Genomic DNA, 23,598 nt, shown 5'->3' on the forward strand with positions numbered 1-23,598 from the left:
TTCATGTAATTCCTGCCTTCTGAAAAGCTGTAGCACTTCTGAATCTGATTACCAACCAATCCAAAGGCACATCCACAGGGTAGGATGTGCTGCCTCAGTTCTCCTTGGAAGAGAAATCAGTGACCTTTGGAGAAGGGCCATCCCGACCCCTAACCACATGGGACCCCTCCTGAAGTTCTGAATCATGAAGATGCCAGGATGGATTTAGATCCTGGAAGTTATCTGTGACCTTGAAAGAGAGGCTCTTCTGAGTCCCAGCTGTTTCTCTATGATTCTAGATGAGACATCCCCCCCACCCCCCGCCCTACCAAGCCTCAGTTGGCTCATGTGTAGAAGAAAGCCATTGAGTTGGATGGTTGCTAAGTTAGAACATCTGAGGAGTTTGTGACTTGACCAATTGGAATAGTATGGCAAGTTAGTGGCAAAGCTGAAAGGGAAAGCTAGATTTTCTGACCCCCAGCTTAGATGTCAGCATAGTCCCAGAAAAAATCTGTGCTCATAAAAACCAAGCAGTACCTTCTCAGAATTACATGTCATGGTGAGCCTTCATTGTGGGAAGGCTCTTAAGTCAAACGAGATGTAGTTCAAAGAAACGGGCTGAGAACCAGGTAACCTGGATTCTACCCTATTGTTCTATTGTTCATTGAGCACTTAATATATAATAACCATTTTAAATACAGGTTTCCCCCACCATACAAAAAAGTACAGTATTCCTATGAAACCAGCTGTAAGCCGAAATAGCGTAAAGCAAAGATACAATGACCATTTCATAAACACGAAAATCCTCTTTCAGATTTCCACCAGTGAAAACAGGTGCTATAATGTAGATCTTTTGTAAAAGTGAAATGGCATAAAGCAAATGTTGGATAATGGGGAAACCTGTACATCATTTTATTTAATCTTCATAAAATCTTAAAGGAAGCCATTTATTAACCAGATGAAGAAACTGAGGCTCAGAGACATTAAATAATTTACCCCAGGTCACACAGCTGAAATCTGATTAACCCAAATGTGATTCCAGATGCCCAGACTCTTCCTTCTGCCCAATCCCTGAATTAGAGAAACTCTAAGATCCCTCTGTGCTATTTTAATACCTCTGATTCTGAGACCTCCTAACTCCCTTTCCTTATGAAAGTGAGTGGGTTGTTGAAGGCTGAATATTTTTTTCCCATGATTTGCTAATACCCAGAAACAACTGAATCAAAAAGTGGCATCAAGCTGTCATTCTCCAAGAATCTGACTATAGAAAGGGAATCAGTTTCTTTTCTAGGAGACCTGAAACTTTCCTGGAAAGAGGGTCATCTCTCCTCTTTGGTCAGCTCAATGCTCAAGCCCAAGGTGAGGCCAGCTGGCACAGAGGCCTGCTAGAATCCCAGGTGGGGGAGGTCTTCCCTGAGACAGGGAGCAGAGCCTGGGCCTTGGGTCTCCCTGGCCCTGAGGACTGAAGGTCTCCTGACTGATCCAGGCAGACAGGCTCCCTGTCCAGCTTTCATTGGCTGCAGTGGAATCAGCCAGTCCCCAAGGCACCAGGCTGCACTGTGGTAGCCCTGCTGGCTGCCAGAGCCCAGAACCCTCCACTGCATGCACCCCCCAACAGCCAACAGAGACGGTGAGGAGCAGGTGGGCAAGTGAGTGTTCCTGCCAGAAAACAAAATCATCGAGATACTTAAATGAAGAAGCAGGGAGTCCTGGGGAGAAATGGAGGCTCAGAAAACACAGCTGGGGCAGAAGTCAGAAGGAGCCTAGGTATAAGTGAGCAGAGCAGGGTATTCTCCCAACCAAATTGACCTGACTCACTGCGTCATCCCTCATGGGTCACTTTCCTTTCCTGGGCTTTGTTTTCCCTATTAGTCGAAGAAGTGTACAGGCAATGTAACAGACCTCTTCCAGTCCTAATGCCTAGGACTTTTGGCCAGGATAGAAGAGGGGACAGGAGTGAGGCAGCTAGGGAACAACAACATGAACGTCCATGGGGTTCTAAGGCAGCAAAGCAGGGCAACATGACTGTGTTACTGCCGTGGCTCGATGAACTTCATGTATCTGGGTGAGGGGATGGCCAGAGGGTACCCGTTTGGAGGCCAGGAAACACACCCCTGGGTTTTCTCCACCATGCGCACTGTGGTCAGGGGACGGCTCCTTGGTAGCTGCTGAGTGAGGAAAAGACGTGGAGGTATGGCCAGGGGAGCAGGCTCCACAGCTCCACTGCCCTGGGGAACCTGCCGGAAGGTGGAAAGTTCAGAGCTGTCCCTAGAGAGCAGTGAATCTGGTTCTTGGGCTGAGCTGGGGCTCTGGAGGCTTTGGGTGGAAAAGATGAAGGCCCGCTGATATGAAAGTCAGACTGGGGTACCTATAAATACCAGCTTGTGTCCCCAGTGCTGAGCCACGCCACCTGGCAAACGAGGGTGCTACACCTGCACATACTGGCTTTTGTCTCCTCCCCAGTTTTGCTAGATTTCTCCTGGGTCTCCTGACTCCTTGTCCAGTGCTCCTCACTCTCCTAACTCTGCCCTTCCTTTTCTCAGACCAGTCGGACCCAGTGTGCCAGAGCCTTGTGAGGTGCTGAGGAAGAAAAACCAGAAATCCCTCCATTATGATGGCATACTGGGAGGGGGAATCGAGTTAAAAGTGAACAAGGGCACAGTACAGATGTAAAATCCTTGTGTCGAGCTTCCCTTTTTCATGATTCTGAGGTATATTTGGGCCTAAGGAATCATAACCTTGTACAATGTTACTGCTGAATGGAACTGTAGGGATCCTTCTACTTCAAACCCATTTCTTTCTTTTTAAAAGTAGACTCCACGCTGGAGTAGACACGGCCCTGAGATCAAGACCCGAGCCAAGATCAAGAGTGGCGTGTTTAACCAACTGAGCCATCCAGGCACCCCGCAAACCCCTCATTTTCTAGATGAGGAAACTGAGACCCAGAAGGGGGAAGTGTCTGGGCCAAGGACACACAGCCTCTCAGGGCACAAGAACCCAGGAGTCTCAACCCCAAGTCTGGGTTCTTTCACCACATGCTCAGAAGAGAAGTCAAGGAGTTGACAGAAATCTTTGTGCCCTGCGGCCGTCAACCTTACCCCGTACCCAGGAGGAAAAGGGGCCTTCAGTGGACACCTCTCCCCACTTCCACTCTGAGTCTTCACCAGCCACTTTCCTCCGACAGCCGCGACAGTGAGTGGCAGGCCAGAGTGCTCACAGAGCACAGCGGGGACATGATACTTTGCAGGAAACTAAGCAGGGAATATTTTTAAACCATCCAACATGCCTTAGGGGGGAAAAATCAAAACACTCCCCTAGATGCTGCGGAAAGCAGTTCAAAAAAAGATTCCAAGCCTAGAGGAAGCACCATAAAACAGTGATGGTTTTTGTTTTTAAAAGGGCCAATTTCATCTTAACCAAAGTTCTTGGAAATGGACCGCTGAGCTGCTTGGAAGATGCCCCTGGAGGGCAGCAATTCCGCCAGAGGTAGACCAACTCCAAGGGCTCTCCACTCACATTTCTACAGCTCCTTATAAATCAAGTGAGTAATTTATCTGCTGCTTCACAACCATCCTTCTCCATATATCCCAATCTCACCATTGCAGGGACTAGTGAGGGGCAGGGAATAAGCCCCCAGGTACAGAGAAGGAGCTCTGTTGTTCTCCAGCCTGGAACTCAAGGCTGTCTCTTCGGGCTCCTTCCCACCAACTGGTAGTTTCATCTCTTAAAAGCGAGTCTATCCTTACCTTCTCCCTGGTCCTCCTCTCTGGAATTTCCACGGGGTTCCCCAGTCCTGGGTTCCTGGCTGCCTCCTCCGCTGCCTGCCCACTCTTCCCGGCTCTCACTCAGCCTGTCAGTTGCTCTCCCACCCCCTTTTGACTCCGTGTCTGTCGCCCTCCCTCCTCCCACTTCTTCCTACTCTTTCACTCTCCACCCCCTTCCCCCCAGGTCCCTCCCTCCCCGCTCTCCCTCGTGCTCTTAGAATCTTTGCTCGCTTCACAAGTTTTCTTCCCTCTACCCCCCCCCCCCCCCCGCAGTCTCTTCTCACCACTCTCCTCTCCCGGAGAGAAGAGACGACGGAGACTTTCTCCTCCCCCGCTGCCCTCCACTGTCATTGCCGCCACAGTCCTGGCGTCCTCCCTCTCCGCTGGGCCGGCGGGTGACACACTGCTTCCCTAGTCTCCGCAGAGCCTCCCCAGGCTCCTCTGGCCAGGGCTGTAATGGGGCATCAGGGGGAAAACTGGCATTACCCAAAAGATTTCTCTTCTCCATCCTTTTCCTACTATCAGAGAAAAAGAGTGCTTCTTCATGGAACAGGTCTTTTTGGGACCTCCACTATGTCCCCATCAGTGAGCTGAGCAGCAGCTAGCATAGGAAACAATCTCACAACTCACGAGCTCCAGCACTCAGAATAGATACCAGGGGTAACTGAAAGCTCCAAAGGACAGGGAGAGGGCACTGCCACTGACCAGGATCATACTCCTCTCTCCCTCTTCTCTAAAGAAAAGAGAACACCTTCTATGTGCCCAACACTGGGCTAAAATATGTATATATATTCCATTTTTATTTCACTTAATCATTCCAGTTTCCTATCCTAAGTAGTAGACATTCCTACATTTGAGGAAATTCAACCATGGTGACCCAGTTGGTAAATGGTAGGGTCGAGATCAGAAGTTTGAGTCAAAGCCAAAATTCACCTCTGTGCTCCTCTCACAAAAGCATACAGGTCCCCCAGCTGGAATCCAGGAGATAGAAGTAAGCTTATCTCTTGTTAGATCATATATCACAGGCGAGCAAATTCAGAAACTGGAAGGCATCTCTCCTCTCAAACTCCCCTCATTCCCAACTCCTCAGCTTAAGCACTTAGCCATGGACTGAGGCAGAGTGTGACAGATATCAACAACAGAGGTTGCTGTGACTGGACTAAACCCAGACAGACCAACGACCAAGAGCCCATGTGTTGTGTCAGCGAGAAGAAAACCCCAGAAATCATCTGAAACAGCCATGGAAACTAAGGCTCAGAGAGGCTACTAGCGAGTGTCACACACAGTAAAGTAAGTGGCAGAGGCAGGACCAGAACCCAGATCCATTTCTTTGCTTCACATTATCACCATCACACATAGCACTGCTCACACGTATTCCAACATTTTGCAAAAGCTGTTTGTTTCTTTAGCGGTGATATTTTTCATGGGTGAATAAGCGTAGGGTCAGCAAGAGGAGAGAGAATGTGGGGCCAAATTTCCTGTGTCCGGGGAGGCAACAGCCCTATTGAAAACAAATTCTGGATTCTGGATCCTTAGTCAGAGTTTCACTCCTTTTTTTCCCCCTATGTAGCATCAGAGCAGATTCTGGGGCCAGCCTGTCTGGGTTTGAGTCGGGGCTCTACCACTCACTAGCTATGTAACACTGAGCAAGTTAACTTAACCTCTGTGCATCTTAATTTTATAAATTGAGGATAATAATAACTACCTCCTAGGGTTGTCGTGAGGACTAATGAGTATGTGTAAAGCACTTAGGACAATGTCTGATGCATACTAACTGCCGTGCATGTGACTGCACGATCAATACATTTGCAGTCTCCTGCCTGTACTTACCATGGCTGGGCCAAACTCCTAGGAGAGAATTTAGCATGTGAAACCATAGAAAGCTTTGGTGACACTGGTTTCTTCTCCACAACAGAGATCATCCCTACACTATGGCTTTGTCCTTACATCCCAGCTACTCTAGCAAACATGCGGGCTCCTGGAATCACCTTATTATCTCCACCAAGGAGATGGGCCAGTTAAAGAACACATTCGTCTCTGTTGAAAGATAATCTGAGAGTGGGGAAGGGTTAGTGAAGTATTAATTCCTAGATCCCTGGCTGCCAAAGGAGAGTCTAGCTGGAATTATGGCTGGGGATGAAGGGAGAACGCCATTTTTCCTCTGAATGCCCAGAGGGGAAGAACTGCCAAGATGTAGGTACACCCACGATCTGGGATAGAGCACAGGGCAAGGAAGGCAAATGCTCCCACCCTGCATGGCAGGTAGCAAAATAGGGCAGTGAAGAAACAGGATGGGTTGCTAGAGGTGACCCAGGAAGTCTGAGTCAGTACTGGGAGAAGACTGAGGTTTCAAACTCAGATCATCCTAACACAGTGAAGTGGAGCAGCTCTCCAAGCAGGCCCTGTGCTCATGATGGTACCTAGTGCATTTCGATGGCTCAAAGCTACGTTGCTTTGGTAAGGCCTTCAGAAGTCTGGTTTATTTCTCACCTGGGTCTCTTCCAGGCTCAGGTAAGGACTTTGACAAAATTAAGAAAAATGTCATTTGGGCTATGGATCCCAGACGATCATTCAAAGGGGCTGAATCTGGCTGTCACCACCTATCTAAGGATGCCATGAGGAGATGCACAATGCCCCAGAAAAGGAGGTGTCAGGCCAGGGCCAGGGGTGGAAACTGAGGGTCTGCCATGTCCTCCCCTTCATCCTCACATTCAGCTTAAGACAGGGTCTTACAAAGTGGTGTCACACATGAAAAAATATGAAGAAACTGAGAGAGGATGTAGAGAGGAAGCCAAAGAATTGGTCAACAATACCTGTAAGGGAAAGGCTATAAAAGTGGGATGTCAAAATAGACTTCACTCAACATTTACTACGTGCCAGGCTTGTGTGAGGCACTCTTCACCTTTTTCTACTAGGAGATGAAAAGACAGAAAGATGATCTTCTAAAGATCATATGAACCATGCCTCAGGGTCTCCCAGACAAAGATTCACTGGCCACTCCTATGGGCCCAGCCTATGCTAAGTAGGAGAGAAGGGCCATCTTTTGTTTACAGCAAGCTGGCATTCTAGTCAACTATGTAGACAAAACAATTAGTATAAATGGCAGTACTCAATATGTATTTGTCCCCAATGCATGATGATATAAAAAAGTTAGGTGAGGAAAAAAAAATCTTTAAAAAAAGTTTTTTTTTTATTATGTTCACTTAGCCACTGTATCATTAGCTTTTGATGTAGTGTTCAATGATGCATTAGTTTTATATAACACCCAGTGCTCATCACACCACATGCCCTCCTTAATACCCATCACCTGACTATCCCATCCCCCTACCCCCCTCCCCTCTGAAACCCTCAGTTTGTTTCCTAGAGTCCACAGTCTCTCATGGCTGATCTCCCTTTCTGATTTTTTTCCATTCAGTTTTCCCTCCCTTCCCCTGTGGTATTCCGTGCTATTCCTTATATTCCACATATGAGTGAAACCATATGATAATTGTCTTATTTCACTTAGCATAATCCCCTCCAGTTCCATTCATGTCAATGCAAATGATGGGTATTCATCCTTTCTGATGGCTGAGTAATATTCCATTGTATATATGGACCACATCTCCTTTATCCATTCGTCTGCTGAAGGGCATCTTGGCTCCTTCCACAGTTTGGCTATTGTGGACATGGCTGCTGTGAACACTGGGCTGCATATGGCCCTTCTTTTCACTACATCTGTATCTTTGGGGTAAATACCCAGTAGTGCAATTGCTGGGTCATAGGGTAGCTCTATTTTTAACATCTTGAGGCATCTCCATACAGAGTGGCAGCACCAGCTTGCATTCCCACCAACAGTGAGGGAAAAAAATCTTTTGGAAAACAGGTTCATACAGCGTGATCTCTTTGTTGTGCTTTAGTGAAGGAGAAAGGGCAAGGTGCATTTATTACAAGCCTTTGATGTACCGAGCATTTTCACCTCACAACACTACGAGGTAGACACAACATTACTATTTCTGTTTTACACAAAAGAAAATTTGGACTCAGAGAAGTTTGGTAAATTGTGCAAGATTAGTCAGTTAATAAGTGGGAAAAAGGTCAGGCACTTTCTCACCATGGCTGCGGAGGAATTCTCATGGAACCCATTGGCCTGGTCAGAGAGGAGGGCACAGGGCCCTCCAGGTGGGAGCTAACAGGACCGCAGATGCCACAAGAAGAATGGGCTCCAACCCCAGCAAGAGAGACTGTGTTTGACCATGACAATGAAAGTGGTACAACCCTCATCTGAGATTTCCAGGCAGAGGCAAAAACACCTTTTTGTACAAGTCTTTTAAAGGTGGCATTTTGAAAATTGCTTCTTTTTTTGCTTCTTCTTAGAGGCAAGAGGGCAAATGAGGAGACCTTTCAATGTCCCCTTTACCCAATGACTCTCTGACTCCCCTGGTTTCCTTCCCAAGACACTGTGATCCAGATGTTTAAAGAGCCTCCTCCCTTAGAACTTACAACCATAACACATGCAAATAAGTTCTGTCAGCATCTAATTATGAGAGCGATGAGTCCCCCATGCCTCATTGGAGGTCATAAAGAGGTAATTGGAACCATGGTTAGTGGGCTGAGGTCACACTTTTCTGGCAGTGGCCATGCAGACACCACAAGCAGAAGCCGTCCCCTTTAAGACTTTTGCTTTCCAGATAGTGGCTAAAACAGGCAAGAACACCCCGTTCCAAGAAGCAGAAAGCAAAAGAAACACAGACTTCCTTGCCCCTGATGCTTTGGTCTATGAATCTATTCTCAATCTTAAGTTTTAATCGCAAAGAAAAGCTCAAATTCATACCTTTTCTTGGGCTTAAGGCGGATGGGATCTTTTGGGATCCCAAACTTAGAACTCTTTTATAGTGGGCTTGGTCAGTGGCCTCCATGGACGTGAGAAGAAGAGGAGGAGAGGCAAGAGAAGGAGGTATCCAGTATCAGCCACGCCTGATTCTCTCCCACTAAATTCAGGGCATGAAGGCAACAACTGGATGCAGCCTCACTGGAGTTTCAGAGTCCCTGGTCCAGGGATTTCTTTTTATGACAAAAGGGAGACCTTTCTCTGGGAGATCTTGGGATGGCATATGCCCTCTAGATCTGAAAAGAAGTCCTTGAAAGCAAGAAGATTGTGAATTTAATGTTATTTTGGTTATTATGTCATTATAAGCAACATCTAGAGTTTGCAATGAGTACCTGGAGCACACCTCTTTTTCCTCTAACAAATTATTCATCCTTGGCCACCTCACAAGGACCAAAAAAAGCTTGCTTCTTCTTTATTTTGAAAGGTGTTTTCAGTCAAGACCAAGGTCTAAGTGGTCTATCGGCAAAAATCATAAAATACAAGGTCAGAAAATTTTCTGACAAATATGCCATTAACTCAGGTGACCTCAGACAAATCACATCAAGATAGAGGCATTTTCTTGCCTGCAAAATAGAGATGCAATATCCCATGCCTGTCTTGATAATTTAGACGATAAAGTTCAAAGTCTAATTCAACAACAAAGTTTACATCTCCTCCTAAATTAGTGTCCAGCTTCAACTTTAGCTGCTGGGGTCAAATTATTACAGAAGATTAGAGTCATTTAGGAGATTAAGATTATTCCATTTCTTCAAAGTTTCCTCTCACATTCAGGCAGCTAAATACTCAAGGTAGAATGGACAAGATTTGGGGCATAACCTTGTGGTTAAGAGTATTTGGGTTCAGATCTTGGCTCCACCACTCAGCAGCTATATGACCCTCTTTTGCCATGTGGGGACCTATTTGGAACACTGGAGTTGGTAGGGAGATTATTGTAAGCTGAAGACATTTGAGATTCATCAGACACAGGTAGAAGCCTGTTGGAGCTTCCCTTACCTGACTAAAAGCAGCAACTTCTGGGAAATAAGGCTGCCATAACTCCCGTCTTGGGGCGGGGGGGGCAGTTCCATGGCCATGAAGACACCTTCATAAACATACATTATCACAAACTTTCTTAAACTCATTTGTCTTTCCTAAAAAAACCAATTTGTTCTTCCCACAGAAGCCTTTTCTCCCTCCTCCCTTTTCACTACTAAGTTTAAACTTTAACTTTTTAGTGAGCTAGCTACTTTTGTTAGTTTCCCTATGCATACGAATAAACCTATTTTCCCCTATTATCTATCTACTGTCAGTTTAATTCTCAAGCCTCCAATAACTGAACATAAAGGGTAGAGGAAATTTTTTTTCTCCCTGGCAGCCTCATCTGGCTCACTTTTAAAATGAGAATAACATAGTAACTAAGAAACTTATAGATTGGTTATGAAGGTTGAATGAGAAATATATTATGTTTGCCATGTAGTGAGTGCTAAATATTCTCTCTCTATATATAATGCATATATATATATATATATACACACACATATCCACATAGATAGATTACAGATATAGATAGATACATACGTACATACAGCATACAATGAGTCATGAATCTGTTCTGAAGATTAAAATTAAATTATGGAAGGGAGACTACTTTGAAAGAAAAAAAATTAAAGATTAACAATGGAAACATGGTGCTATCATTATTATTGCTATAACTATCATGTCCATCTTCATTGCTTCCTTTGAGCAAGGCCACCAGATCTGGCCACATAGATTGTACACAACAGACATCCAAAGGTGCCATTGAAGTATAACCTTCCCTTTGTACCTGAGAGCACATAACAACTGCTTTTCCAGGGGACACTATATTTCCTTCACAGCATCCTCCTCCAGAGTCTGAGGAAATGCACCTACCCTGTAGTCATTCATTCGCTAATCATTAATTCAGTGAAGGTATACTGAAGACATACTATGTGCAAGGACAGGGCATACAAAGATAAAGGAGAGCCAGGTTCCCCCCTCCCCCTGACACTTACCATGGCTGGGGAGAGAGCCCTGGGCACCAATAAGTAGGATGCAATGTAATGAGTGCAAAAATGGGCATATATACAAAATGGTACAGGCGGGTTACAGTAGCTCCCCTTATTTGTGGTTTAGCTTTCTGCGGTTTCAGCTACCTGTGGTCCGCTGTGGGTCCAGAAGCAGATGATCCTCCTCTGACCTATGAGCAAAAGGTCAATAGCGGCCGAACACTATGTCACAGTGCCTACATCATTCACCTCACTTCATCGCATTATACAGGCATTTTATCACCTCACATCATCACAAGAAAAGTGAGTACAGTACAGTAAGATATTCTGAGAAGGAGAGAGAGACCACATTCACATATTTTTTGTTACAGTATATTGCCATAATTGTTCTATTTTATTGTTAGTTATTGTTGTTAATCTCTTACTTGCCTACTTTATAAACTAAACTTTATCATAGTTATGTATGTATAGGAAAAAAACAGAGCGTATATAGGGTTTGGTACAAACCGTGGTTTCAGGCATCCACCACTGGGGGTCTTGGTACATATCCCCTGCAGATAAGGAGACACTACTATACCAGCTTTCCTTCAGACTGGTGGGGTAAAGGGCAGAGTGATTAACAAGAGCAAAAAGTGAGAAAGTCTACTTCCTTTCAAAAATGAAAGTTCCCACAAGCACCATAATAAAAAAGAATTAACATGTCTCTGTAATGGGGTCCAGACTGCTAGAGAAAGCCAGTGGGAAATGTTCTTTATTGGCAAAAAAGGGACTGGCCACTCTGTTGAGTGTTCGTCAAACCTCTCTGGCAGGAGGAAGTTTCAGAAATAGCTCTCCTAACACGAGACCCAACCCAACCCCAGCTTTGGAGTATGTGGTAGGGGAAGAGGAGAAGGGACAGGAATCTATCACTTAAACCCCTCATCCAGTGAATTTCAAATGTAGATTCTTAACCTAACATGCAGACTCAATTCTCAGATGATGGACCAAAATCTGTCAACTTTGGACAGATGGCTTCTCTTTGCATCTGCATGTCCTCTTTCAAAGAGGTCATATCTCAGAGTCAGAAGACTGGAGATGGACTCTCAACCCTGTCCCTTACTTGTTGTGTGATCTTGGGCAAACCACTGAGCCTCAACATCCTGATCTGTAAAATGGTTATAACATTGTCTTCGCAAGTTTGTTCTTTGGACACTATACACCTTCATTATTACATGCTATGGAATGGAAGTAAGATCTCAAGAGAGAAGAGGCCCAGAGGTCCCTTCCATTCCCAGTTGGGGCTTACATCCCCAGAGCTGCCTGTCCACCAGCCTCTGAGGAGCCTCTGTAACTTGTTACAGAAAGGAGAGCTTGTCCTGGAGCATTGTGCTACCAGGCTGGTGAGCTCAGCCCTTCCCTGGCTCCAGCAACTTAATTTGTAAAGAAGGAATTCTGAGGCTATCAGAAAGGAAGTCAAATTGTTTTCGGAAAACAATAGCCAAGTAACTACAAGTCATTAGCTTCCTGCCTGGGGCCTGAAAGCAAGCATGTCTGGGTAGCTGAAAGGACTGGTAGCACTGTTTACTTAAAGACCTCTGGACAGGATCCATAAATTAATTCCTGTGCATGACTTTCTGGAATGAGAGGAGGTGAGTCATGGAAATGGGAGAATGTCTGAGAGTGGAGAAGAGATTTCTGTTTCTTCAGAGCACAGCTAAATTTCTGATACTAGCCTGCCTTTCCTGGTCCTCTGGGTGAGAGTTTCATTTGGATACAGGTATGTGCCCAGTGGACATCTGCCTTTCAAGATGACTCTTAATAAGTTTCTTCCCAGAGCAGAAAACAAACAAAAAACAACTCTGTTCCTTGCCTTTCCCCTGAAGGCCTCTGGGAAGGTAGATGCTTCTCAGGCAGGATACTCTAGAAATTTCTGTGGACAGGCATTCGTTCAGTGACAGGAGCAGACCAAAGTTAGGATCCAGAATCATGACTTCTTAGAGGGTTGTCTCTGCCACACAGATATCAAGGACTCACAAATGACAGAACACTGGAGCTTGACAAGAACGTAAACAGCGGCTATGCCAGATGAGGGCACTGAGGCCCACAGTGGGGAGGCAGCTTGTCCAAGGTCAGGAGCAGAAGCCAGATCTCTCAAAGAACTGAGGAAACCTGGGGACTTCCCTTAGGGCAGAACAGGCCAGTTAACTGAGAGCAGATCCTCTGACCTCTCCTGGGTCTCTTAGCTGAAAGTCCCTGGAGCTTAACCTATCAAGAACTAGAGAAAAACATGATTGCTTGACCTCTTTAGGTCCTGAAACAACTTGTCTCCAAGAGCTAGGGATGACTCTAGATCCTGAAGGTTTTGAGAGGAAATGCAAAACTTTTGCTCTTGAGCTGTTTTTAAACACCTCTGGCCAAATCATGAACTTGCTGATTTGGACTTTAGCCGAAGGATCTTCTATACATGCATGGACCCTTAGAAGATTTATGGTGACATTCATGGGGCCTAAGAGCCCCTGCATTCATACACAAAGCTTTAGGGGACAGGGACCATTGATCTGATTCACAAAGCATTCTCCACCCAGAAAAGGTTAAAGATCCCTGCTCTAGGTTGAGAAGGTCAAGAAAGGTCATTTTTCACCAACCTCCAAAGTAATTGAAATGGCTGACAAATCTAACAGAGGCCAACATGACCTATCCTTTCCCTGACTTAGAAGCCTCTTATCAAACACGTTGAAATCTGTCCCACAGACAAGAGGTGAGCTTCTTGGTTCAGTCTTCACCTGTCAGATATGAAAAGGCCCTCTGAGATCAGGTTGTCCATCCCTTCCTTTTATAACTTTTGTAAACTCACACAGCTACCCAAGGCCAGCACCCAGCTTTAATCACACCAAGGCCAGCACTCTTTCTGCTACCTCATAACATTTCCAAGTATTTATTAATACTTGGGGGGGGGGCAGAGGGGAGGAGAGAGAGAGAGAAAGAGATCACACAATAGATTATTATCACACAATTATGGAAATTGGGAATTACAGAAACTGAGATATGCCACAATATGCCACCCACAAGGTGGAGACCTAGGAAAACCAGTAGTATAATTCAGTCTGAATCTGGAGGTCTGAGAACCAGGGAAGCTAGTGGTGTAAGTCCCAGAATCCAAAAGCCCAAGAACCAGGAGCTCCAATGTCCAAAGGCAGGAGAAGATGGATGTCCCAGCTCAAAAGACAGAGAGAATTTGCCCTTCCTCTACCTTTTTGTTCTTTCGGACTCTCGGTAGATCAGATGATGCCTGCCCAGATTGGTAAGCGTGGATCTCTTCACCCAGTCTACTGAATCAAATACTAATCTCTTCTGAAAACAGCCTCACAAACATACCCAGAAATCATGTTTTACCAATTATCTGGGCATCCTTAGCCCAGTCAAGTTGACACAAAATTGACCACCACAGTAAGAAAAGGTGTGCTGGGCGAGACATAAATCAATAGTGTACCTAGTGATCCCTGAGTAACTCCAGCCAATCTGATAAATGAGAAGTAAAAAACTAGTGAGTGGTGCCAGTTTCCAAGAACCCTTCAGGCTTGAAAACCCTTTGACTGGGTGCCAGGCTAACAAATGCACCACAAACCAAAGGATTTATCCATAAGTTTGCGATCTTTCTCAGACTAATAGGGGTTTCTGAAATACTTAGTGAGTAAAGAGGAAAAGGTCAAATAGGTCTCCAAACCCAAAACGGCTGTGTCTTAAATGCTCCAATGTAAATTGGTGATGTGGAATTTGGAGTATATTTTCCCATAGAAATAATGTTGTAAAGGGTAGGTAGCTTCACAGGCTAGCCCCTAAAAGTTTATTTAAGGCATAATGTTGCTTAACTACAGCACTGAGAGCTCTGGAATCTCTAACGACCTACTTAAGATGGTCTCGGGATGGGAAATAATGATGCTAAGTCCTGGGACTCCAGGACTACATCCTCCTCTTTGGAGTTTCTGACCCCTTCAGCAATATCCCCTTTGTGAATGAATCTCTGGGCCCGGTCACAAAGAGAAAGCTTTATTTTTTTCCAACCCTTATAATGTTTTCCAAGTATCAAAAGTAAACGTACATTACTGTAAAATTTTTGGTAGCACAGAAAAAGCGTAAACAGGATTTAAAATCCCCTATAATCACTGTTAATATATTGATAATTATTTTTTATCCACCATACTTTTATCATTATAATTTTTTTATAAAACTGAAATTGTATTATGAACATTGTTTTGTAATCTGCTTTCCTTTCACTTAACAGTATGTCAGAGACATTTTCTATGTCAATAGATATACATCTTCTTCACATTTTTAGTGATTATCAGGAGTATAGTGACAGGAAACGCACCCAATAGCAATACAATCTGTTAATCTGTTCATTCCTTTCTCTCTACAAGAATATTACCACTGCACTAAAATTCGCAGAGTAGCATCTGCGTGGTACCCCCTAGACTGATATGTCTCCTACCCCCCCCCCACTAAATCCTTGGGTTACATAGTTACCTACTGTTTGGATTTACCACAGTTCAGTTCATTCCCTATCATGGGGGCATTTCAATTTTTTGTCACTATAAATATCACTTGTTGAAGGTAAGTATCGCCCTTTTTAATTTCTAAAACAAAGTAATTTCGTGCTGCTGACACATTCCCTCTCTGCCCCATGTGGGTTTCTCCGTGTGATTCTGAGCCCTCATTTCAAAGCCTTGCAAACAGCTCGTGGGAAAAAAGCAGAATTTCTGAACAGAACAATTCAAAACAAAACAAAAAATATAGGCTCCCCCATCCAGCCAACCCCTTCCCCACCACATGTAACACACAAAAGGAAGTGTGCTTGGTGAGTGGTGAATAAGTGGAGATAAGAGTGACCTTGACAGACCCTGAGAAAACCCTGCGAAAAGCTTGAGAGAAGACTTCTATGGGTAAGCATGGGTAGAAGTTTAAATCCTGGACAGCTAAACCAAACTTTGTAAAAACCCTTGCCTCCCCCATGGAGCCTGCTTGCCCCCAGCACAACTACTTCCTGTGCTTCTGGCCTCCAGCCCTGCCCAGCTTTCAGTGAGCTCTGAGGCATCCTTGGGATTGTGTAGCAGCTCTGCCCATGGAGGCGAGGACATGTGTGAGACACAAAGCCTGAAGGAACAATGAGCCCAGGGAGAAAAGTGCTGATCAGGGACTCAGGAAACCTGACTGACACTTACCGACACTTAGAGTCCGGTGACCTTGAGAAGTCACTCATGGTCTTTGGACCTCAGTTTCCATGTTGGTAAAAAGAAGACATTGGGCTCCATTACAGTGACCATTCCTTCCAGTTCAGTATCTCTATGATTCTAACCAATTGGTTCTCTCCATACCAAGCCAAAGCTTGGAGGAATCTGAAGTTTGTATTGGGCGCACAACTGTACATGGTCTTGTAGCTGCTTTCTAGGGAGCACGAAGATGTCCTTAGACCCTTTCTATCCCAGATGGTGGCACTGTATTGAAAACTCAAGGGTACTTCAGATAGGGAGAACAGAAATGACCAAACCCTTGGAGGTGTGTTTCAATCGAGACAGTTTCAGCTGTCAATAATAGAAAGCCCAGGAAAGTAGAGGGTGTGTTAATGCCACTGGATGGCCTACTCATAACTTATCCATGAATCTAGTCATTTAAAAAACCCACTGACTTTGGTACTGTGTTGGGAACCAGATGTACAAATGACTCAAACACGGCATCTACATTAAAAGATACCAAAACCTAAGGTGTCAAGGTGTCGGGGGGCCCAGACTCCTCTGAGAGCCAAATGAGTGGTGTTACCAGCCAAGCATTCCATGCGCATAGAGAACTAGTTGGAAGAAAAATGCTATCTTGGTTTAGATTGCCATGTTTAGGACGATATCCTGATATCTGGATTGAGGGGGCTGGGCAACACATGCTGGAAACTGATGGCAAAGACTGTAGAAAGGATCTCAGAGGAACATTGAATGGAAATTAGGAACCTTGCCTGTTGGCAGCTATTCACCCAACACACAAGGGTGCAGAGAGAGAAAGTCACATTCCAGCTCTGGCTTATTGGCCGTGGATGTGCAAGTGGCCTCATCGTGATGGCTGAAGCACAAGTAGACTTGAACAGGAGGGAAACTTGACAGGTGACTTCAAACAGATAATGATAACAACAACAGCAACAGCACCAATGCCTACAGTGCCAGACAGTGATCTAAGTCCTTAATACATGGTGGCTCATTGAATCTTCATAATAACCCTGTAGGGTGAGTACTAGTGACCCCATTCTACTTAGGAGGGAAGCAAGAGCAGGGACTTTGTCCAAGGTGCCACACTGGTTAGTGGTACCACTGGGATTTGAATCCAAGCAGTCTGGTTTCAATGTCTGGGCATTCAATCACAAAATCAATTACATGACAGTGTAAGAACTGCCACAGTAAAGCTAAGATCCTACTTGCTGTAGGAACCAAGAATGGGGCAAGTCATAAAAGTGCCAGGGGAGCTCCACAGAGGAGATAACTTTGTGGTACGTCTTGAAGAGTGAGTAGATGTTCTCCAGACAGAGAAATGGGGAGAAGGACATCCCAGGCAGTATGAGACAGCATGAGAAAAGGCATGAAGTAAGAAAGAGAGATGGCATTTTTAAAGACCAGTAAATAATTCCACATAGCTAGACCAAAAGGTATGTGGGAGCTTGGCTTACAAAGAAGTCAGAGTTTGAGGCCAGATTTTTAGGAGCTTTGCAAACCATATTAATTTGTTCTGCCACGAGCCAAAGAAAGGGATGAGTCAGGACTGTCCTCCAATTTTCAAGGATTCACAGGATGATTTCTCAGTTGCCCTATCCTGGATCACACCCAATATAAAATCACTTCTGCTTTGGTCACCTGTTCCTTGCTTTTAGCCTCCCCACCACCAGCAATTACAGATAGAGCTCAGGGCTGGGCAATTTAGTCTTACTGCCAGTCTAGAGCTCGACGGATACATAGTTGCTCAAAGGCAGAGCTGGGCAGGACACGGCAGCACTTCCCACCAATGGAATCCTGGGCTCCTCTCTCACCCTAGGATCCCCAAATCCAAGAAAATCCAAATGGATGCCAGCAAATAACTTACTTTCCTTAGAATCTCTAGAAAGAGCCCTAAGAATAAGCACCGTAGTCAGAAGGCTCCCCTGGGTTTTGTGAGAGGATGACTAGACATTAGAACTCGACTCCCCCAACAACACAACTTCCAATTCACCAGTCAATTGTCATTCTCTCCAGGACACTACTGCCGCCTTCCCAAACATCATGCGTCTTTCGGGTCACTGTGTCTCTACATTCAAACGTTTCCCTGACTTATAAGTAGAATAGGCTACACCTACTTATAGGTCTCAGGCCACCTGTTTCTTGGTGTCTATGCTGGCCATTAAGAAAGAGGCTACCGGAGGTCCTGTAGACTCCAGGGCAGAGTGACACACTCACAGCAACAATCCAACAGCAGCCCCAAAGACTTCAGAGCAAGGCATGTCACAAAGTACTCGAAGCTCAGCTCAAACACATGCCCTGTCACTTGAAGCTATGTGAATGGGCGAGAGTCCCTTAACCTCTTCAAACCTTAAAGTCTTCATTGTAAAACAGGTATTCCTTTTGTAAAAGGAATTCCTTTTGTTCTGCCTGTGACAAATCCATCACAATATTGTAATTAACTAATGTGTTCCAAACTGCAAAGTGCCATGCAACTAATATTATTATCAATCAGATTCTTGCTCCCCATAGCATGGGGAAAGCTCTTCCTATGAATGGACACTATTCAGGCCTGTCAGTAGCATGTCGACAACCAGGAACAGCTTAGCATGGAGCTGTGCCCGTGATTCTAGGGCAGAGCAGGTAAAGTGCAGGAAGTATGTCTGGTCAGCTTCTGTACAAGCCTGGGTGGGGACCAGCAGGGGAGGTGAGAAGTTTTTCCCACTGTTATTGTGCCTTTATGCCTTCATGTGCCATTCTCCTCCTGACCCCATCTCCACCCTCAGGCCTAGGTAGTGGAATGGTGCTCAAAGAGTCTGGAGTCTAGAAGTTGTTGGCACAGAACTTCCCTGGGGGGAAACTTAATGAGATGTTTATTTGTGTTTTACTTTTGATAAAGTAATGAGGGAGACAAGATGAAGACAGGTTTGGATCTCTCCAGTTTGATCAGTGTAGACCACAAAGAGGGTCTTGGCCTGACAGCGAAGAAGTCCACAGGTAAGACAAAAAGAAGCCAGGCATACTAAGCCTGGAGGAAAGAAGGGATATAAACAGAGCATCTTGATATTTGAAAGACTGGCACTAAAAGGAAGATCGGGCTTATTCTAAGCAGCTCAAAAGTGTGGAGCTAGGATCCGTGGTGGGAATGAGGAGGTGGAGGATGGCTACCAGGAACTTAATCTTATTGGAAATCTAAGTGCTTCACAAGTATCATGACATTGAATCTTCACAACAATACCATGAAATGGTTACTATCATTACCTTCTATTTTATAGATGAGAAAACCAAGGCATAGAGGCTAAACAACTTGCCCAAGCCACACAGCAAGTAAATGACTGAGCCAGGCTCCAAAACCAAACATTCTGGCTCCAGAGTCTTATAAAAGCTTTCTGCCTAATATGAGAAAGTACTTTCAGAATTCATCAATTAAAAAAATAGAGAGCTGTTTTATGGAAGTATTTAAGCCAAGGCTAAGGGGCCATTTTCATGGGATGCAGGCTCAGTAAAGGTTTTTTGGCAGAAACTTATCAGAAATCAAAGCTTACTACTTTAGGCTTGGGGAGGAGGGAGAAGAGGGCTGGGGTGGGGAGGAAAATGAAAGGAGCAGAAGAAAGATGGAGCGGAAGAGGAAAATGAGGAGGAGGAGGGAACATTTGTTGGAAGAATGTTGGGAGTGGAATGCAGTGTAAGAGAAACTTCTGAAGATTTGAGTACCAGAAGGACTGCCTAGGATTCAAGGGACAGGAACTGATTAACCATTTCTTCGGGGCACAATTACTCAAATAAATTAGCCCCAATGGATTTCTGTCTTTTTGCCATTCTGCTCAGGATTCAAATTCCAGGAAAGAACATTCCTTCAGCCTAGCCTTGGGAAAGATTAATGATTTTTTTAAAAATCACTAATATTTATGGTATGTTTATTTTCTACCAGGCACTGTTGTAAGCACTCTATTTACACATATTTTCTTCTCACAATAACCCTATGAGGCAGATACTATTATAATTAAGAAACTGGGCCACAGAGAGTTTGAGTTACCAGTCCAAGTGAGCACAGATGGTCTAGTGGCAGAGCTGGGATCTAAGCCGAGGCAATGTGGTGCCACCATGTTATGCTTCCTCTAATATCAACAGGAAAAGGGCAGGTCTATCAAAGCAGAATTTTTTATGTTGATGAAGGAGAGGAAGGAATGTGAAGACATAAAATCCAGAGATGCTCCCTTATGGCTTGGTCCTGTTAGAGGAAAAAGAGAGGACTCCTGAGATGACATCCTGCCAAGAATTCTACATTCAAGTCTCTGTGCTTACCCTCTGACCATTGCAAGGGGAAGATGAAAGCAAGCAAGGAGCGAAAAGATAATTAAATAACAGATGTAGAACAAGTTGTTAGATATCTATAACAAAAAGACTGGATGCAATGCAGATATAAGAGAATTAATAATTTCTGAACAGGAAACAGCCAAATGACAAAATTCTAGAGAATAAGAGCCACGCTTATAAAGGCTAACTTGAAAGACAACAAAGAAAAGATTCCAAATACGGAAGAACTTTGAGAAACAGATCAACTGGAGAAAAGAAAGGCCAATTTCTCACAAATAGTAAAGATGTGATGTGAAGCTCTAAGTATTCCAAGAGGCTGGATTCCATTGTGGTTCAGGGTGAGAATTTAGAGTCAGGCTATAGGGGTGAAGCCCTGCCTCCAGCACCACCACTTGTGGTGCCTTGGGAAAGTTTGCATGATCCCTCCGAGTCCCAGTGTTCTTACGTGTAAAGTTTTACTAATGCCTATGTCAGAGGATGGTTTCGAGGAGAAAAGAAAAGTGTGAGAATGTGTTAAGCACAGTTCCTGGGACAGAGCAGGTGCTTACCAAATATTAGCTACTTGGCCACTATATGTTAGCTTCTACAGGCCCAACACAGTCTTGGAACAGGCACACAGTGGCCCCTAGAACCAGCCCCTCTTGGGAAATCACAAGCAGCAAGCCTAGAACAGCAGAGATCTGGACCGGGCATGGGAGGCCAGAGAAGGCAGTGTGTGAACAGATGAGGACAGGCATGGAGGGGCCCTCAACAGAGAGACGCTCAGGGTGAGGAGAGGAAAAACATCCTGGTCTGAGAGTCCAGATGATGGAGGGCCAGAAATGATGCTTTGGAACAACAATCCACCTGAAATATAATTGTAAGAACTCTGTATAACTCTCAGAAAACCCCTTTGGGGTCCCCAGGAGTCAGGGAACAGAGCCCTGGGCTGGCAATCAAGAGACAATCTGTTGATGCCAGCGAGGTTCTGTGGCCATGGGTAAGACATACATCCTTCCAGGGTCTCAGGTTCCTTGTCTAAAAAAGTGAGGGTAATGATATCCACCCCAGATCACCACAGGGCAGATTAAATGAGGTGATGCCTTTAAATCTCCTGGCACATGGTAGATGCCAAATAAATAATAGTTTTCCTCCCTCCCACCCACTGTTATAAAACAGGGAGTCCAATGAGGCCAGAAGAATAAGGTAAGTGGCTGCTTTTTGAACTTAATTTCCAGAACCTCCCTGTTCTAGTGAATCCATCTCTTTGCCAGTCTCATAGTCCAGAATGACCACTCCATTCCATCCTATCCCACCTTCTCTAGCAAAAACTTTTTATCCTTCAAGGCCAGGTTCAAAGATCACTACCTCAGGGAATTGTTTCTGAAAATTCCTTCAACATGTGACTTGTTCTCCAATTTTGCACTTTCTTCCCTCCGCCTTGAGCTGAAATCAGCTCTTGAAGACAGAGAATGTGTTGCACACTTTGGTGTTACTCACAGTCTAGGCTATACCACGCAGTTTTCTTTGTTTGTTTGTTTGTTTGAACACTTTCCTTTCATGGGGTCTGGGGAGCATCCTGCCCCTTGAGTTCATGTCTCTGTCTGGAGGAACACCTAGTCCCCCACTGTGGCCTTATTGTTACTCCCCAAGAACAGAGGAGCAGCTTACCTAGTTGGGATATTTGGGAACAAGGCTAGGCATGCAAGACAGACTTGATCATTCAGTACAAGGGCTAGGGTCCAAATACTTGTAGGGACCCACAAAAAATGTTTTAATTTCTTTTAAAATCAGAAGGAAAAAACCTTTTAGGTTAGGTTCAAGAATATGTTGTGGTTTTTTTAAAGATTTATTTATTTATTTTACCGAGAAAGAGAGAGCACACAGTAGGAGTGACAGAAGGAGAGAATCACAAGCAGAACCCCTGCTGAGCATGGAGCCTGACAGAGCACTCAGGGCCACCACCCTGAGATCATGACCTGAGCCAAAATCAAGAGCCGGACACCCAACCACCCCCAAGAAAATGTGCTAAAATGTAATGCTAATAAAGAAATTTAATGCTAATATAGTCATCTTTATGCCAATGCATATATATTTTTTAGTATATTTTTATGGAAGAAGGGGCCCCTGAAGGCAAAAGTGCCTGTGACCCACAAAAGCCATGATGCAGTTCTCTGGGCATGGGTGACCCTTCCCCTCTCTTTCTCATGGGGAGATGCCTGCCCTCAGTAAGCCAGCATTTAGTCTGTTCCTCACCGTTTGACATGGGTACAGCCATGTCCAGCATTGTTGGGTGACTGGGAAGAAAAGCCCACTGTTGGTATATACCCTAAGCTAAGCCTTGACACTTACACTCATCAGTAATAAAGGCAATATATTGACATCCTTCCACTTCCAACGCTGTGCTGTTCTCACCCATTTTTCCTGACTTGGACGAGGAGGGAGGTGTCATTTATCTGGACACTTGCAGTCATTGTATTAATCCTTTAAATGATCTTGTCAGGTAAGTATGATCTTTATTCAACAGATGAAGAGTTTTCAGAATTGAGTCAAGGTCAGTTAACAAATGGGTTTGGAACCCAGACTTTGGACTCCAAGTTAAAGCTCCTATCTGCCACTACACTAAGTAATTGAGTGTTGAATCAAAATGGCCAGAGGATATTTACCAGGCACCACAGAGCTTGGTTGAGATTTTCCCAAAATTGTTAACTTGGCAATTAGCAGCTCCAGCCGGAACCTTTGACATTTGCCATTCCCTTCATAAATACTTTATAAAGTTCCAAATCCATTTTCCTGCCATTAAGACACTTCATCTGTTGGAATACATTTTGACACTATCTTCTGCTATCTTTGTAGGAACAGATGGGGGGGGGGATCCTTTATTTATTAGAGTACTTGAAATAAAAATATAATGTTTGATTTTCATGAAGACAGGCAGAAATATGAATAATAATGTACTTTTTGAAATTAAATTTCCATTCCAGGAGGTCAGCATTCAAGATTAGCCCCTTTAACTGTCTCTGGTCCATAAACTTCCCCACTAAGACCTGGAAGGGAAAGAGGCTTTGGGGATGAAACTGACAAATGGCTGTTCTTGTGCTGTTATTCCAGGAAGACTCTGTTTCCTCTCAAACTAAAACCCAGTAGATCACTAGTCACATTTAGAATCCTCAAATATTTGCCAAAAGGAGTGTTTTGGGAGAAAAGAATCTCCCACTCTCTTTGCCAGATGGAATTCCAAGATTGTTGGGCAAGATGAAGTAAAGGATTTGCCAGAGGAGAGTCCTTAATTTCCACCTTGGATTTACATGCATTTCTGCCTCACCTTTTTCCTACCCCAACCCCAATTGTTACACTTGACTCACCCAAGTGCCTGTGGCTCCTTAAGAGCAAAGATTCAGACAAGGTTTTGGGTAAGCCAGATTCTGTTTTCTAAGCTAGGCTTATGCTCACAAAATATTCTAGAATGTGGTTTTGCAAAT

General features: G+C 44.5%; 1 protein-coding gene and 1 long non-coding RNA gene across 6 annotated transcripts in view; one reads left to right on the forward strand and one right to left on the reverse strand.

Annotated features, from left to right (window-relative positions):
- GJA5 (gap junction protein alpha 5) overlaps positions 1 to 3,859 on the reverse strand; it is a 16,885-nt gene extending 13,026 nt beyond the window's left edge. For all 5 annotated transcript variants that reach the window (XM_045813582.2, XM_045813584.2, XM_045813583.2 and 2 more), the window contains exon 1: positions 3,726 to 3,859. The gene's annotated coding sequence lies outside the window, so the exon portion shown is untranslated. The remainder of the gene's footprint in view (positions 1 to 3,725) is intronic.
- LOC148109227 (uncharacterized) lies at positions 2,700 to 22,140 on the forward strand. The gene is made up of 3 exons (XR_015726400.1): positions 2,700 to 3,171; positions 3,379 to 3,520; positions 21,991 to 22,140. It is a non-coding gene; the product is annotated as an uncharacterized LOC148109227 (long non-coding RNA).
- The last annotated feature ends 1,458 nt before the right edge of the window (positions 22,141 to 23,598 follow it).

This window comes from Ursus americanus, chromosome 12 (assembly GCF_024610735.1).
Source record: "Ursus americanus isolate L20-20 chromosome 12, mUrsAme1.1.p, whole genome shotgun sequence".
In the NCBI taxonomy this organism is placed as follows: domain Eukaryota; kingdom Metazoa; phylum Chordata; class Mammalia; order Carnivora; family Ursidae; genus Ursus; species Ursus americanus.